Source organism: Sturnira hondurensis, unplaced genomic scaffold (assembly GCF_014824575.4).
Source record: "Sturnira hondurensis isolate 20B ecotype Veracruz unplaced genomic scaffold, ASM1482457v3 Scaffold0022910, whole genome shotgun sequence".
In the NCBI taxonomy this organism is placed as follows: domain Eukaryota; kingdom Metazoa; phylum Chordata; class Mammalia; order Chiroptera; family Phyllostomidae; genus Sturnira; species Sturnira hondurensis.
In genome coordinates, this window is record NW_028095541.1 from 281061 (window position 1) to 298530 (window position 17470).

Genomic DNA, 17470 nt, shown 5'->3' on the forward strand with positions numbered 1-17470 from the left:
GTTGCTGAGACTGACATGATAATGAACCCAAAGGTGGTTATAAGAGCCCACTGCTCACAACAGATATTCAACAGGCGCTGCTTTTCTCTGGGATTTGAGCCTGATGGAATCCTAAAGGAGATGGTTTCTTTCTAACACTTCCTACCCACTGGTTTAATGGACTTATAAAGGAAGGAAGTAACTACAAAGTGTGTTGAAAGAGCAGGTTACTGTGTGCTTGCCTTTCCACTGGGGGATGTCCGGGAGATGATATAGAGCTTGCCTGGCCTCATCCCTCGACCTGCGGGCCCAGGATACTGGGGGATGTGTCTGCAATTTTCTATGTCTTCAGTAGAGCATGTTAACTCCTGGCAAGTCTGTCCTGACTGCTGGCAAAGCATTTTCCTGAGGACAGAGACACCCCGAGAAGTCCCTCTGGCAGAGTTGCAGAATGCACAGGCCTGTGGGAGGGTGGACGTGAGTGAATGTGGGCGTCACAACACCTACCTGGTACGCCCAGGCCTAGACCTGAAGGAGCAACACGAGGGAGGAGGTAAACCTCCCAAGGACAAGCAGGGAAGCAGCAGGCCTTGTGGGAATGGCAAAATTAAGGCCCAACCCAGGGAAGAGGAACGCAACCCCATGGGCATTACGGTCAGTTTCTCTGCTTCCCACGTATGGAAGGGGTGGTAGGTTCAGAGGTGTTGTTTCATACAGCTCTCTCTTGAGAGAAATTACCTTATGAAAATATGTACATGCTTAGGAGAATAGGTATGAATTGACCTTACACACATGTAATGAAGTTTCCTCAGCCCACCGAGGGCCTGAGTACAGCTCTGAGTATCGCCTGTACAATTCTTACGCCAGCTTACATACTTCAGCAGGTGTCAGGGGCTGCTGGGTGGGAACCCCTGTGTGATCCCTGCTGTTCATCCTTATATAGAAATGTTCTCTGTGACCAGGGGCCCACCTTGGGTGTTAGGGAAACTGCTCCACCTCTGGGTATCAGGGAGGGTTTCAATGTTCAAGCTTGTCTGTCAGATGGAAGTTTCTGTGACCTAGAAACAGGTCTGTGGGAGGCCCCATTTGGCTGCAATGAGCCAGCTTTCCGGGAACAGAGGCAAGTCTCCCTGCCACCTCATGATACCCAGACTGGACAATCAACAAATCCTACAATGGCACTGGGGTCTAGACTTGGTCCAAATTCATGTTTAAAGCTCCTCTGCCTGGCTTCTAGGCGCCAAGGAGTTTGTTATACTTATGAGCTGTTCATTAGCACTGGAGGACATCAGCCGAAACTGGCAGGAAGGGAGAGTTGGGGAGGGAGGCTGCCTGAGCCCTGAGCATTTGCTGGCCTAAATAGTTGGGCACTTGGTCAGCCACTCTCCTGCTGGCAGAGTCTGTGACACCACTCACCACAGCCTGGGATGAACCAGCAGCCACCTCTCCCACCCCATGCCCACAAGTTCTGAGTGCAAGGAAGAGAACACTCGGGTGTAAGCTCCCTTTTATCCTCACATGGAGAGTAGATTGAAGCTCCCGAGGAGTCTTTCAACTCTCGGTTTTCTATTGCACCACGTCTGAATTTTCCAATCGGGCGAGAGGAGGGCAATGGGAAAATGAAAATTCCCATCTTGACTGAGAGTGCTCTCTGTGGTTGGGCATGCTCCCTGAGCAGATATCCCGGCAGTAATGATCTCCTTCAGCTCAGTGACCACACAGTTATTTCCAGCCCTGGACTACTGGGCCTGTGAGCTTTGTCTTGCCTTTCTGTTTTCAGGGCAATGTCTCAACCTCTTGAGTGGAGAAGCAGCAGCAGGGGGCCAGAAGAAATAGTCACGCTCCAAAGATTCTGCCTGAGAAGAAAGCAATCAGAGCTAGACCCCCAGTTCTGTACCAGACCTGGGGACCTCACCCGTCTCAGCCAGAGCCCCAGCTCTTTCCTCCTCTGCTGGGAGTTCGGGCCTCTGCTGCTGCATGCGCTGCCTGACAGTGGTTTGTCTGTAAGGGATGTAGGAACCTTCTAGGGCACATCTTGGTTCAGGGAGGGAGACAGGTGTAGTGGGCCAAGCTGGGAGGAAAGTGTTGGCTACTGAAGGCTGGGCAGGATTCTGACTTTAGCCCAGGTGAGTCTGTCCTCATTCTGGCCCCTTGGACACAGGGAGCAGAAGGAGTGCTAGTAAAATATGTGTATAAAATAGCACATATTTTTAAGAGGCCTGCTTTGTCCCTCCCTCACTGACTGCCTTTGGGCAAGCTGCCTAACTTCAGTGCCGGGCTCCCTCATTAGCAGTAATGACACGTGATTCCCAGCTCACAGGGCTTTGAGGTCCTATGAGGATGTTTGTAAACCACTTAGAACAGTGTACGTGCCAAGCATTTATTAAACAAATGAAACCCAGAACATCCATAAGATGTGAGGGTATGAGGGGCATGACTTTGGGACCCTTTAACAATGCACAAGGTCCAGGCTGGTGTGGCTCAGTGGATTGAGTACCGGCCTGTGAACCAAAGGGTTGCTAGTTCAATTCCCATTCAGGGCATATGCCTGGGTTGCAGGCCAGGTCCCCAGTAGGGGGTGCTCCAGAGACAACCACACATTGATGTTTCTTTCCCTCTCTGCCTCCCTTCCTCTCTCTAAAAAGAAATAAATAAAATAAAATAAAATAAAATAAAATAAAATAAAATAAAATAAACAATGCGCAAGGAGGGGAAGGAAGCACCCTCTTCTGCAGACAATACGAGGCTCTGCATCAGATAGCAGCACCCTGCACAGTAACTAGGGTGTCCAGGGGTCTCCCACAGGTGGAGGGACCCTCTGGGGACACAGAGACACCTGGGACCGGGAGCTGGGCACTGGGACAAAGTCCTGCATGGGCGATGAGAGGCAGTACGAGCGGGCACACATTACTGTTGATGCGGCCTTGTCTACCCAGCTAACTGTTGAGGCCCCAGTTCCTTTCTATTTCTATTTTTATGAGGCTGGGCTCTTTCCATCTTTGCACTCTTGAACTTCAATCCTTGTGGACCTCGCTCACAGAAAACCTAATTTCAAATCTTCTGTCTTACCAGTTATGGTAAATACATACCATAACTGGTAAAGATATGGTATAAAGGTATGGTCAAAGTATGGTCAGTTGTTAAAACTGACCATGAAGATTCCTGGAAAAGGCATCACCAAAATATGGACTTTCTGGAAAGTGGCTGGGGGGAAGTTGAAGAGGAATGGGAGGTCTGTGCTGCCTTCGACAGGGTGTTAGGAACGCTCATTCTGCAGAAAGAAGGGCCAGACTGCTTGCTCCAGGCTTGTAAGAGGCTTCAGAGCTGGCCCTGCTGGCTCCCCACAACCCCAACCCCAGCTCCCCTCTGCAACATATGCAGAGGCCTCAGGGAGGAGGAGGAGGAAGAGGATGGGTTTCTTCAGTGCTAAGTTCATGGAGAGAGGTTACTCCCTCCACGAAGCAGGTGGGAGCTGAATGTTCTGAGACTGAGGGGACATCTGAGAGGAGCTGATGTGGTAAGACTGGAAAGCTCCTGGGGAGCCTGACCTGTGTGCCTGGAGTTTGGAGGCACCCATGAACTTTGAGGCCCAAACTCGGAGATTTTTGAGGTCAGAGGCCTGTGGGGACAGCCTGGGTACAGGGGTGAGAGGGCTGCCCCCTACTTGCTTGGCAATAAACCAGTCAACTGAGTGAGGCAATACCCACCCAGAGAGGAGGTCAAAGGCACAGACCAATGCTGGCCAAAAGGAGATGTGGCTGTCCTTTGGGGGCCTCAGGACAGGGGTGTGCCTGGACGTGGCCTGGAAAACCTCGTCCCCCACTTATGCTGAGACCAGCACTCCAGCTGAAGTTTCCAGTATCACATGGATCCCAGCCGAGACAGGACAAGACGAGTGGTGCCTCCCCAGCACAAGTGGGTGACCAGTCGTATCAGAGGCCCCAGACCCCTTATTCCTCTTCTTCTTCTTCTTCTTTTTTTTTTTTTTAGTGAAAGCTTTCTGATTCCTGTAATCACATTCCCTACCCGTAACAATTTGGTGTACATTTTCCCTAAACTTTCCAATGTATTCATATGAATATATATTTATACATATATTTTACAAAAATTGGATTAAGTTATTTAGTTCTAGGACAATTTTTTTAAAGGTCAATACAGAGAGCTCTATTTCATTAGACAATAACTGATATTTTGTTAGGGCTTGCTATGTACTTGGTGTTATTTATTTTATTTTATTTTTTGCTTTGATCTAGAAATAACTTTCTTTAATTTCTTTTTTCTTTTAATATATTTTATTGATTATGGCATTATAGTTGTCCCATTTCCCCCGTCATTCCCCTCCAGCCCGCACACTCTCTTCCACCCACCATTCCCCCCCTTTAGTTCATGTCCATGTGTCTTAAGTTCTTTAGCTTCCACATTTCCCACACTATTCTTGCCCTCCCCCTGTCTATTTTCTCCCCACCATCTATGCTACTTATTCTCTGTACCTTCTCCCCCTTCTCCTCCTTCCAATCCCCTGTTGCTAACCCTCCATGTGGTCTCCATTTCTGTGACTGCACTCCTAATCTAGTTGTCTGCTTAGTTTGCTTTTGTTTTAGGTGTGGTTGTTAATAACTGTGAGTTTGCTGTCCTTTCACAGTTCACATTTTTTATCTTCTTTTTCTTAGATAAGTCCCTTTAATATTTCATAAAATAAGGGCTTGGTGATGATGAACTCCTTGAACTTGATCTCATCTGGGAAGCACTTTATCTGCCCTTCCATTCTAAATAAAAGCAATCTTGGATGTAGGTCCTTGCCTTTCATGACTTGGAATACTTCTTTCCAGCCCCTTCTTGCCTGTAAGGTCTCTTTTGAGAAATCAGCTGACAGTCTGATGGGAACTCCTTTGTAGGTGACTGTCCCCTTACCTCTTACTACTTCTAGAATTTTCTCTTTCATTTTAATCTTGGTTAATGTAATTATGATGTGCCTTGGTGTGTTCCTTCTTGGGTCCAACTTCTTTGGGACTCTCTGAGCTTCCTGGACTTCCTGAAAGTCTATTTCCTTTGCCAGATTGGGGAAGTTCTCCTTCATTATTTGTTCAAATAAGTTTTCCACTTGTTGCTTTTCTTCTTCTGCTTCTGGTACCCCTATAATTCGGATGTTGGAATGTTTAAAGATGTCCTGGAGGTTCCTAGGCCTCTCTTCATTTTTTAAAATTCTTGTTTCTTCATTCTTTTCTGTTTGGTTGTTTCTTCTTCCTTCTGGTCCACTCCATTGATTTGAGTCCCAGTTTTCATTCTGTCACTATTGGTTCCCTGTGCATTTTCCTTCATTTCACTTAGTGTAGCCTTCATTTTTTTCATCTCATTTGCAACCAAAATCAACCAGTTTGGTGAGCATCAGTGATCATCAGTTCTGTGAGCAAACACTGATCACCAGTGTTTCGAACTGTGCATACGATAAGTTGGCTATCTCTTGGTCACTTAGATTGGCTCTGGGGCTTTGATCTGTTCTGTTTGAGCCATAATGTTTTGGTCTGTTTGCACCTGTTATGTACGAGGGGCGGAGTCTTAGGTGTTCACCAGGTAGGGCCTGCCCACTTGCAGGGTTGCAATGCTATATGTGGGGGTGGGGTCAGAGAGGGAGCAATGGCACTTGTTTCACTCTTTCTCAGATTTCAGTCCCCTCTGCTGCTTCCCACAAGCAAATTGGGCCCTTCTGGTGCCGATTCTTGGGTGAGTGGGCTTGTGTATGTTCTATGACCCTGTGGGTCTCTCCCACAAACTCTCCTGTGAGGCTGGGAGCCTCTTCTGGCACCTCGACCCCTGAAAGTTTTTTCAATCAGTGCGTTTAGGCTTTGTTTCTCATCTCTGGGGCCCTGGGTTGTACGGTCTGTCTCACTGCCCATTTTTGCCTGGTTTATCTGCATGTGAGTGTGTGTCCACAGTCAGCCAATTGCCTTGCATGCCTCACTGGGTTTGCTCATTTATTCCCCGCACCCAGGTCGCCAACTACCGCCTCTTCCTGCCAGGATCCCGCTCTGCTGGCTGCCAACTCCGCCCTTCTTACCAGTCTGGATGAATGGTTCATTGTTGTTGGACTTTAGTTCAGTTCAATTTTCTGTCTGTTCTGGTTGTGTTTTTGTTTTTAAATCTTTGTTGTCCTTAAGTTTGGTTGTGTGAGGAGGTGCAGCATTTCCACCTATGCCTCCATCTTGACTGGAAGTCCTCCCTCATCTTCTCTGCCTCCCTCTAAACTAGAGCAACTTGACCTGTGAAAGGGAAGATGAAGAAAGAAAGGGCAGCTCACACACCTGTCCTCCTGAAGCCTAACTTTGCCAGCGAGAAAGGGAAGATAAGACTGAAACGGGATCTGAGATTAGAGTTTTGGTCTGGACTGGACTGGTTATTGAATGTGACCAGTGAGGTAGAAAATTTCCTTGAGGCAGCATCAGAGGATGGGCAAAGGAGGTCACTGGGGGAACTAGTACTTTGTGATACTTGTTCTCCACTCAGCTGAGACTCTTCAAACTGTTTTTGCATCCACGTGTACTGAGAACTTTAAAGAAAATATTTTCCTCTTGAAATAAGATCTAGAGAAACCTATAAAACGGAGTCAGAGTGGTTGCCTTGCTTGAAGCAGAGATCTGAAATCCCTGAGACATTCTTTAATCGTGGAGAGGTCTTTTCCAAAGATTGGCTAATACATAGTGTGTTAGTTTCCTACGGTTGCTGTAACAAGTTACCGCAGGCTTAGTGGCTTCATACCACACAGCTCTATTCTGTAGGTTAGAAGAGCAACATGGCCCCTCTGGACTAAAATCAAGGGGTCAGCAGGGTTGCGTGGAGTCCTCACATCACATCACTGCAGCCTGCTCTCTTGCATCCCTCTTTCACCTTTAAGGACTCTTACTATTGCATGAGGCTCACTGAATAACCTGGGATACTCTCCCAGCCTTAAAGTCACTTGGTTAGCAACCTTAATTTCCCCTGTAATCTTGATTCCCTTTGCCATGCAACCTAACATAGTCACGGGTCTTGGGGATTAGGACAGAGGCAACTTTGGGGGGCCATTATTCTTCTATCACACATGCTTGTATGTTAGTGAATTCAATGCAGTTAAACAAAATTGCATGTGACCCTCACAATACAGAGCCAAGATTCCGTCACCTTCCATCACCTCACCCCAGAGGGGTGTAGGAAGACAGGCTCACTGTGAACTCTGAGAGGCAGTAGCCAAGAGACTGCCAGACATTCGTCATGTCTAGAGGGCCACACAAAAGCCATTCAGCCTCACTTAGGCCTCCAACCAGAAGTGACTGAAAGGGCATGTGTCCTGTACTCACCCCCAGAAGTAAGGGGCTCTGACCTGCCCCCCCCCCGCCCCAATGCCCCAGCTGCCGCTCCGTGGTGCTCACGGCTCTGCTGGTGCCAGAACTTGGCCTGTCCATTGTTAAGCATCTTCTGCTGCAAGTACTCGAATTTCAAGGTCCTAGGTGGCCTTCACCAGTGTCAGGTGTTCAAGATGCTGCTGACTGAGGGAACAGAGAATGTGGTGAAGTGCCCTGTCACTAGTGCTCCTGAGTGTTGAGGCTCACCTTTCTCCAGGGGTGTAATCTTCTGCCTAAAAGCTGCACCTGCACCTGCACAGGTGTCACAGCCTGTTTTGGAGGGAGAGCTGGAGCCTACCCCTCCTGATCTGCAAGGAGGACGGCAGGGGGAAGGGCTCCGTGGAGACAGCCTGGACCCTGTTACCTGCCTTTGCTGGGATGGGGAAGCATGCAGGATTCATGCAACTCCTCTGGATGTTGCATCACTGGTGCCAGTCCCCCTCTCTCCTGGCTCAGGGCGCACTGACAGTTCTTGTCTGGTTTCCTGATATGGAAATGTAAGCTGTGCCCCCCTGGGTTTTTTGGGAACCCAGTCCTAGGGTGTCCTTGGGTGTCCTACTGGTGTCCTGGGGTGTTGAGGAGAAAATGAAGAGCAAGGCTTCTGTGAAGGTTTTCTTTCTCACCCTTGACCAATCGATGAGGCACTCTGGGTTTGCGGGGCCTTTCCATCCTCGCTAGTGGGCCTCAGCAGGTTAGGTTGGCCATGGTCCAGCATAGGCCCTGGACATTGGAATGTTTCCCCTAGGACTCTCTCCCCAGTCCTGACATGGGGTGCTTTGAGGACAACAAACCCATGTTCAGACCACCATGAGCGATGGACTCCTGGCAACTGAGCCATCCACAGAGGCCCCCTGCTTTCTGCGGCACTGCACCCCCACACCCCAGGGCTCATACACAAAAGCTCTCATTCTCTTCTTTGCTTACACAACCAGGCTTAACAGCTTGTTGGAAAGGACACGATGACCCGACAAACCAGCAACACAAGGCCGTATTTACTCTCCTGGAGAGTGAAAAGGGCCCATTCCTCCCTTAGAGACACATGACCACCGGGACCTTGGACATAGAGAGTGCCAGGAGCTCTCTCATGCCTCTGGGATGAGGTCACCTTCCCCCAAGACTGACCCGATAGCTTTTTTTCTGGAGCACAAATCTCCACAAATCCACTCTCTACGCACACTCTCTATAGGGAACATTATTACTATCATAATGAAAAATAAGCTCCTATATTTTTAAATGTTTGAATAGCAAGGACATGCAGATAGCCACCAAATACAACCATGCTTCCAAGTGGAAGGTGCAGTTTCTCCTGTTTAGGTGGGAAGCTGTAACCTTACACAATGATTTTGTCAGTTACTTTAAGGGTGTGGCGACTAGAATGTTTTTAGCCCAGACAGAGCTTTGGAATACTTCTGAAGACCTGGTTGCCAACCCCAGCTCTTATGCTGACTTGCCCCTGAGCCCTCCATTTCTTCTTCCATCCATAACACTGCCTGCCTGCTGGGGGCGCTGTAGAGGCTAATGAGGTGAGGCGGAGCAAGCACAGTGGAGGCTGCGCAGTGCTGTGTCCTGAAAAGGAGACGTGGTGGAGAATCCACTGTGGTTTTGGTGATTTTACCTGGCAAGGGTGGCAGAGCATCCTGCCCTGAGCTCCAGCCTCCCTCAGGCACCGCGAAGGAGCGTCGCCCTCAGCAGAGAACAGGACAGCAGCCACAGCGCTGTGATGAGCCAGGGGCCGTGGGAGGCCAGACTTGCTGACTTCCTTTCTGGCCTCAGTGAGAGATGCTGTCCAACCTGGCAGCCAGGCAGGGAAGGACACACTCCAGGGCAGGCTTCCCACAGAGGAGCCATTTACAGAACATCACCACGGAGACCTCCGCTCTCGGCCTGCCGGTCCCGCGCTGGGGCTCCAGGGTGCCATGACCTGCTGACAGCCTCAGAAGCTATCACAGCCCTGTGCTCCGAGATGTGCCCCTCTAACCTCGCTCCTTCTCGAAGATGGAAAGCGTGCATGCTGTTTCCCTGTGCTGCAGAGTTTACCGGTCACTGGACTGCGTGTCATTGGCTTCCTAGAATACGGCTTTTACTAAATTAGTAAAATTATGCTGAAGGTGTGAACAAAAACCATTTCCACTCACTCAGTTTACTGCAACATTAACGCCACTTGCTCAGGAAGATTAAATTTGCAAATGACGCTGCTCATCTTGGAAGGTTCCCTTCAAAGCCATTTAAACAAACACGATGGTTCAACTGTTCAATAATTAACACCAAACAAATATTTACTTTCCAAGACTCTGAATTCCTTACCTTTTTGTGTTCCCCAGTCTCTACTATATTGTGATCCTCACTCAGTTCCAATCAGGCTCCTGCACAGAAAGACTTGCTTTAAACCAGACCTCAACACCCCCAAACCTCTCACCTTTGAGATGCTGTCAGTGCGGGATCTCACTTATCAGGATGAGCAGGCACCTCGGTCTTGCCTTTTCGAAAGGCAGTTTAGGCGCTGTTTTTGGAAAGTCAGTGTTTGACCAAGGAACAGCGTCTGTTTTCTGGGTCTATTAGAGGAGTATTCATTGTTGTACCAAAGATACTTACTGTATTTTTTGAGCCGTAAGACTCACGTAGGTTTTAGAGGAGGAAAATAGGGAAAAAAATTTTGAAGCAAAAAACGTGGTAAAATGTTTAATAACATAAACAACATGATAGTTCACCAATGTGAATGTAAACAGAACTCAACAGCAGCACTAACAACCATTGTTCCTCCCAAATTTGTGTGTGTGTGGGGGGGTGCGTCTTATAGTCCAAAAACACGGTACTTTCACTTTTACTTAATTTATGACATCGTGCTGCATTTTGTGTATTCTTCTTGTCCACCATCTCCAGTGTGTGGAGGAGGAAGGCATTGGAGCTGATGCCGTCAGTCTCCCACCCATGTCTCTTGGACCTGAGGTCCTGCCAGTTCCCAGTTCCCAGAATCTATGCATGTGCTTGAGGGTTCTCCCCTCTCCCAGTGCAGATCTGGGAAGGCTGCAAAGTCTGTGCTTTCTTCCACAGCCAGAGGTGCTAAGAAACAGACATTCCCAGTGTGAGCAGGTCAACCAGGGATGCAGAAATTGGTGTGTAATTATCCCAGCTTCCTGGCCGTCGGGTGGAAGGAATGCTTTTCAGCCATATGTTTTACACTTTTTCCCAGAGTGCCCCTAAAGGTTAAGCTTCAGTTGCTTGCTGTGGTAGCTGACTTCTTAAACCTTTTTTTCCCTGGATCTCTTTCCTGTTTGTTTGCAAGTGTTACCCGTATTTCCCAAACAAATTATTTCCACTTGAGTTTGGGAGCATTCTGGGAAAATCCAGACTAAAAGAAGTATAAATTAAACAAAAATGAATAGAAACCAGTCAAATATTTTACACATTACAAATATTCAAATAAATGTTTATTACATTAAAGAGACAGCGATGTAAACTGTAGTCTTGAAGCTTAGCCCAGGACTGAGCACATAGTAATATTCAACCCATGCTCGTAGAGGAGAAAAAGTAGCTTGTGGAGTGCAGGCTAGATGGTGACCCAGTGGGAATGTTAGGGAGGGGTCAATGAGTCACTGACTAAGGGGAGAGATGACCTTCCAGGATCTGCACAGACTTCGAGTTCTGTGGGGGTGACTGTCACCACAGAGTGAGTGGAGAGCCTCTGGGCACTAAGAGGGAGAGAGCTAGCTTAGGATTCTAGTTCACCTCTCTGATTTTCCTATTAAATTTCTATGGTCTGCCCTGGCTGGTGTAGCTCAGTGGATTGAGCATGAGCCTGTGAACCAAAGGATTGATGTTCAATTCCTAGTCAGGGCACATGCCTGGGTTGTAGGCCAGTTCCCGGCAGGGGACACATGAGAGGCAACCATACTTGATGTTTCTCTCCCTCTCTCCTTCCCTTCCCCTCTCAAGATAAATAAATAAAAATCTTAAAAAAAATTTTTTTGATCCCACAACATTATTTTATGTAGCTGTATTGAGCTATAATTTTTATACCATAATATTTGCCACTTGAAAGTGTAAAACTCAGTGGTTTTTAGTATTTTCATAGAATTGTACAATTCCTATTACTATTCAATTCCAGAATAATTTCCATCACCACCTCCCACCAAAAAAAACCTGTACCTATTAACAGGCACCCCCATTCCGCACTCCCCCAAGCGAGCATTCTTCTATTTTCTGTTTCTATGGATTTGCCTATTAGGGACATTTCATAGAAACAGAATTGTCACCGGGCCAAACCAGGTCTGAAATCTGAGAGGTTGCCAGCTGAAAGACAACCCTGAGACGACTCATGAGAAGGAAGCTTATTGCCGGTGGGCACTTGCGGACGCACCGGGCATTGTTCCCAGAGCAGTGAGTGCCCAAACACAGCATCTGAACCACCTTTATCAGGGGAAATCATGCATAAACATCAAAGTAGACTTTGTCATTGCATTTATAGGTGGAAACATTTCAGCACATGCAAGTCAGGAAACAGGGCTATAGATACATTGCATGTTGAAGATTTTAGCAATATAGTGAGGATATAATGAGGAAGGTCACGAGGAGGTCACTGGAAAGTCTTTCAGGCTTCTCCAGCCAGTCCCCGGTGGTTTCCACTGGTTCACCCCCACCCAGTCCGCTCCCCCGCCTCCCCAGTCCAGCAAAACATCTTGAGCTTATTCCTGAGAAACAAGTCTAGCGGTCATCATTAGGGACTGTGTAGGTCTGAATAATCAGACCTACAAATTTCAACAAATTACACGATGGCAAACCTTATCAATTTTAGAGTGAGCTAAGTGAAGTTATAGGTAAATCCAGGCAAAGTTATAAACTCTAAACAAAGGTTAGTCTATGCTAGGTTACCTGCTAGGCTACACGTGTAGGTTAGGTTACAAAATCATGTAGTATGCAGCCTAGTGTGACTGTATGCTTTCGCTCAGTATACTGTTTTCACAGTCCACCTGTATTATAGCATGAATTACTACTTCATCCCTGTCTGTTTCCAAATAATCTTTCATCTTGTGGCTATACCATATTTTGTTTATTGATCACTCGATGGACATTTGGTCCATTTCTACTTTCTGACTACTAGGAATAATACTGCTAAAAAAATTCATGTACAAGTTTTTATGTGAACAAATGTTTTCATTTATATATCTATATCTAGAGTGGGACTGCTTAGTCACATGGTGACTCTATATTAAACTTTTTGAGGAACTTCTAAATTGTTTTGCAAAGTAACTGCACTATTTTTCATTCCCACCAGCAATGAAGGAGGGTTCCAATTTCTCATCATCCTCACTATTGTTATCGTCTGTCTTTACAGTAGCCATCCTAGTGTGTATAAAGCAGCATCTTATTATAGTTTGGTTATATTCCCCGATGATTACTGATGTTAAGTATCTTTTTATGTGCTTATTAAACATTTGCATATCTTCTTATGAGAAATGTCTATTCAAATTCTTTGCCAATTTTTAAATTGTGGTTTTTGTTTCTCTACTGCTAATTGGTAAGTGCTCTTTACATATTTTGGATACTAGACCCTTACCAGATATGTGATTTGCAAATATTTTCTTCCATTCTATGACTCGTCTTTTTACTTTCTTCATAGTGTCTTTTGAAGCACAAACATTTTCAACTTCGATGAAGCCCAACTTTATTTTTTGCCTTGGGCTGCTTGTGTGCTTGGTGTCACATATAAGAAGTCATTGCCCAATCCAAGGTCATGAAGATTTACATCTGTGTGTTCTTCAAAAATTTTTATAGTGTTAGTTCTTAGTTTTAAGTATTTGGTCCATTATGAATTAATGGTCCGTTATGAATTAAGGTTTGATGTCAGCTAGAAGTCTGACTTCATCGTTTTGCATGTGGATGTCCACTTGCCCAGCACCGATTGTAAAAAGACAACTCTCCCATTGAAGTGTCCTGGCACCATTGCCAAAATTAAATGTTGAAGTTTATTTTTACACTCTCCATGCTGTTCCATCATCTGCGTGTCTATTTTGATTCTAGTGCCACACTGTCTTGATTGCTGCAGCTTCATGGTTTTGAAGTTAGAAAGTATAAGTCTCCTAACTTTGTTCTTTTTTTTTCAAGATTGTTTTGGCCATTCTGGGTCCCTTGCATTTCCATATGACCTTTAATATCCTGGTGTCAATTTCTGTGAAAAAGCCACTTGGGGTGTTGGTAGGTATTGTGTTGAACCTGTAAACAATTTGGGGAGTGTGGGCATGTTAACAGTATCAAATTATCCAGTCCACAAAGATGGGGTGTCTTTTCATGTATTTGGTTCTTCAGTTTTCTTCGACAATGTTTTTTGATTTTCACTGTACTAGTCTTGAATTTCTTTTGTTATATTTGTTCCTATGTATTTTATTGTTTTTGATGCTATTATAAATGGAATTTTCTTAATTAAATTTTTTTATTGTTAGTGTATAGAAATACAACTGATTGTTTTATGATCCTACAAAATTTTAAAGTTTGTGTTTTTACCTTCAAAATCAAGAATCATTAGTTCCAAGAAATATTTTCTTCATCTTAAGGCGTGAGACCCTTTGAGGCTGGCCACAGAGTACCCATAGCTTGCTGCTGTCTTAGAGAGAAAACAGAAAGTACAAATTTTGGGTGTGGGGAAGTGAAGTATGTGGTCTACTTAGTCCAGATAAGGTGGGCTCACAGAGCATCAGTTCTGAAAATCAAGAAATCCTTGAGTGTAGAGCACAGGTCTAGGGGGGCTGCGAAGGGGTTGCAAAATAAATGATTGAGCTCAAAGAACTAGCAGAGAATGAGTGCAGGATAACGCATATTAAAAACAAAACAGAACAAAGCACAAAAGCACCCTCCCCTTACCCCCCACCCCAACCCCAGGGCCCTGGCTGGGCATCTAAGTTGGCTAGCATGTCATCCTGATACACTGAAGTTGAGAGTTCAATTTCTCGTCAGGGCACATACAAGTATCAACCAGTGAATGCACAAATAACTGGGATAACAGATCTCTCTCTCTCTCTCCCCCCCTCCTCTCTCTCTGAAGTCAATAAATAAAAAATCAAAAAAGAAAAAAGAGCCCTCCCAGGGAAATGGTATATGCATTCTAGTACTAACTTTGGGCACTGGCTGTGAGATGTCGAGCTTGAAGGGATCAATGATCATTTACACTGCTTCTTGGATTTACAGATGAGAAAGTGAAATCTAGAAAATCAAAATGGTATGGGGTGCTATACAAGAGAAAAAGCAAGAGGTTTGGAAACAAACAATTTACGTCATCACTACTAGGAGACTGTGGGGAAGGCGAGCATTTCAGGAGGAGGTGCTGACCAGTGTGCAACTTGGCAGGAAGCCAGGTCCTGGGCCGGAGCAAAAGGCAAAATTTTCAGCTGGGCTAGGGTTTATTTTATTTTATTTTTCCAAAGAAAGGTTATTTCTTAATACATTGAATCAAAACCAAAAACCATTTCTGGTCCTTTTTGCTTCTAGTGACATCTTCGTATGAATGTCTTATCTTACCAAATCAGTTATTCTTAGTCAAGAGGACAGGTTTTACAACAGAAAGTAAATGGAATTTATGTCAACATTACTCAAAGAAAAATAAAATCAATTCTGTGCAAAACATCCCAAACTGGGATAATAAGAATGATAAGGACAATGTAATTATAGGGGAGAGAGAATAGCCTCAAGCTCTGGATCTGAAGTCCAGGCCCCTGGGTGTCATTACGGGTTTCTGCCTGGGGAGGATCTCTCTGCCCTGCTGCGACCACAGTAGCTTGGGGCATGCAGTCCTGCTGGGAGCAGACAGATGGCAGGAGCCCGGCTGGAACCATGGAGCAGCTGGTCACCATGAACCCAGTGTCAGGCAGCACACGGAGCCAGCCCTCTCCAGACCTTGTGATTCAGGGCAACAGTGAGCTGATGTTGAAAACAGTACCCACTTTCCCTGCACAGTTGCCCTGGCTTTCCACCCCTGCCCTGGGTGCTGGAGGGACCACGGCCAGTCCTCCATGGTCATGTGTAAATCAAGATCAAAACTGGTGTGGTGAAGTAATTGGCAAAAAAGAAAAAGAAAAAGAAAAAAAGAAGGTATATGAAGAGGAAGCAAAACAACAAGAGGAAAAGATTGAAGAAAACACAAGCTGCAAATGGTGAAAATTATGCCATTAAAAAGCAGGCAGACATCCTGCAAGAGTCCCAGATGATGGTCCCAGAAGTCAGCGCAGATTGCAATCTGCATATATTGATCTTATGCACATATTAGAGAGTGAAAAAAGAGTTGGAAGAAGCTGAGGAACATAAGGAAACATAATTAGTATTGGATTTAGTGACATTAGAAGCCTAAAGTTTTTCTATACAAGGGTTTTTTTTTTCGTTTTTGCTCTTGCAATGTATCCTGGGATTCATTCCAAATTCATTATTTTTGACCACTGCTGTATGTTCAAGTAGTGTGAGAATGTGATTCTTTCTATGCAGTTGCACATATTTTTCTTTGCCTAACTTAAGGTGTCAAATAAATGAAGTCTTCTGAAAAAGAGAAGGAAAGAAAGAAAGGAAGGAAGGAGGGGATGAAGAAAGGAAGGAAGGAGGAGAGAAGGAGGATGAAGAAGAAGGAGGAGGAGGAGGAGAAGAAGAAGAAGAAGAGGAAGAAAGGTAGGGAGGGAGGGAGGAAACAGTACTCAGGTTGGGATCTAAAGGGCTGGATTCCAGGTCCAGCTCTGCTTCTCTCTGGTGGTATGATGTTTGGAAATGCCCTGCCTGGTTTCAGGAGCTGTAACCCCACCACGGCTAAGGTTGAGTGAGCGACCTTGGGACCATAAATCACTAAGGAGACAAAGCTTATCTCCCTGGAAGAAGTGCCACTTCTGCTCTTTTTACTTCATCTATAGCTGGGCCCCAATGCTTGATCAGTTAGCCAGTGACTGGTAAGATTCCCCAAGGGGGAAACAACCTAAGACAGGCAAGATCATGTGGAAGCCCTCAGGGAAGGACTTGGGGGTCTATAGCAAAAGGGGGTGATGGACCCTTGCCCCTCGGTTCTGACATAGCCTGAGTCCTCATTCTGTCTCCAAGAAGTCTCCTAATCTCTTGGCTGCCTTACTTCCTGTGCCTGACTTAAGCCTGAAACAATGACAGAGGTAGGTGCAGCCCTGTGCTGGAAAAGGTGGGTTCCCCGGGTGACCAGGCCTAAGAAAGAATGCATAAAATCTTGTGAAACCTGCTTTGTCCAGAATGCTCTCAATTAAATGATAAAGGTCCGAGCAGGAAATGAGTTTGTTTCCCAAAGTTTTGTAGCCCTTTAGCTAACAGACCCTGACTCAGAATAGGCCCTCAGAGTTCTTTGTATGTTATCTATTGTTTGATCCTTACTGTCTGACAATGATTAATGAACTTTACCTGTATTCCTGTGCAAATTGAAACCCAATAAAAACCTGTCAAGGCAAGGGTCAGGGCGCTCTCCCCTTGAGAGAGTAACAGTGCCATCCCTTTTCCTCCACAGGACTTAGTTGTCCATGTGAATTTGTCTTGTGTCTCATCCATAACGTCACGGACACTGTGGGCCGGTGTCCGCATCGGTAATGATCTTCATGGAGTCACCTCAACTCCCTACACATCAGTTCCCTCAGTTGAGTAATGAGAAGCTGGAACTAGATTAGGCATGGTGAACACCCAAGAGGGGTGCCCCTCTACCACATCTCACCAATGGCAGACATTGCTAAAAATCCTCCACAACTTTCTTTCCCAACCAGCCTCCCGAGACTCCTTCAGAGGCCAGAGTTACGTGGGGCCAACACCAAGCCTTCAGAACAAGTGCGGAATACAAGCTAGTTGCCGCCCTTGACCAGACCGTCTGCGATAGCCATTTTACACTTCTAAATCATTTTTGGTAGGTTTGTCCAGGCTTCTACTAAAGTTGTCAAGAGGCAGAATATCGATAACTCCAAAAAGAAACAGCCCATAATGGCTTTACATAAATGCAAGCTGTTGTGAATGCCACGCTTTATGCAACGTAATGTCAACACTGCTATGGCACAGGGCTTCCAAGCTGCTGAAGGAAGTGGCCCCCTGCTTAGCTTGGTCAAAGGTGGTTCCTGGGGCTGCTGATTGAGCAGCAAGGGAGAAAA

General features: G+C 45.9%; 1 pseudogene; it reads left to right on the forward strand.

Moving 5' to 3' along the window:
* The first annotated feature begins 321 nt into the window (after window positions 1-321).
* LOC118980434 (uncharacterized) lies at window positions 322-15770 on the forward strand (annotated as a pseudogene).
* Window positions 15771-17470: the final 1700 nt, after the last annotated feature.